This window comes from Limulus polyphemus, unplaced genomic scaffold, assembly GCF_000517525.1.
Source record: "Limulus polyphemus unplaced genomic scaffold, Limulus_polyphemus-2.1.2 Scaffold368, whole genome shotgun sequence".
Classification (NCBI taxonomy): Eukaryota; Metazoa; Arthropoda; class Merostomata; order Xiphosura; family Limulidae; genus Limulus; species Limulus polyphemus.
Window position 1 is genome coordinate 379411 of NW_013665978.1, and position 927 is coordinate 380337.

A 927-nucleotide genomic window follows, 5' to 3' on the forward strand; every position below is an offset into this window, starting at 1 on the left:
GTAAAGATTCAGAAGATGTTATATAGAAATGCAGTTTCATATAATGCACTTAACATACAGAAATGGTACTAAAAAATAAGATGTTCTGATAGTAAAGATTCAGAAGATGTTATATAGAAATGCAGTTTCATATAATGCACTTAACATACAGAAATGGTACTAAAAAATAAGATGTTCTGATAGTAAAGATTCAGAAGATGTTATATAGAAATGCTGTTTCATATAATGCACTTAACATACAGAAATGGTACTAAAAAATAAGATGTTCTAATAGTAAAGATTCAGAAGATGTTATATAGAAATGGTGTTTCATATAATGCACTTAACATACAGAAATGGAACTAAAATAATATATTCTCACAGCAAAGTTTGAAAGTTTTTCGATATAAATACTGTTTGATATAATGTATTTAACATACAGAAATGGTACTAAAATAATATATTCTCACAGCAAAGTTTGAGAAGTTTTTCGATATAAATACTGTTTGATATAATGTACTTAACATACAGAAATGGTACTAAAATAATATATTCTCACAGCAAAGTTTGAGAAGTTTTTCGATATAAATGCTGTTTGATATAATGTACTTAACATATAGAAATAGTACAAAAAATCAGATGGTTTATTGTTAAACACCTAGAAGTTTTTCTATAATCCTGATATACTCGCTAAATAATAAAAAAAACAGACTCTCTCCCTCTCAACAGGATATTATGTCTTGAAATCTTGGCCAGTTTGTCTTTATTAATCACCAAAACATTTACTAGAATAACTGAGAGAATATATTTTTAAAATTGTCAGATTTTACAAATGAAGAATTGTGCATTTATTGAGAAACGTTGATATTGTGTCACCCAGATTGGAAACAACAGATACCTCACTAAGATTTAACATTGAAATCTTGGCCAGTTTGTCTTCATTAATCA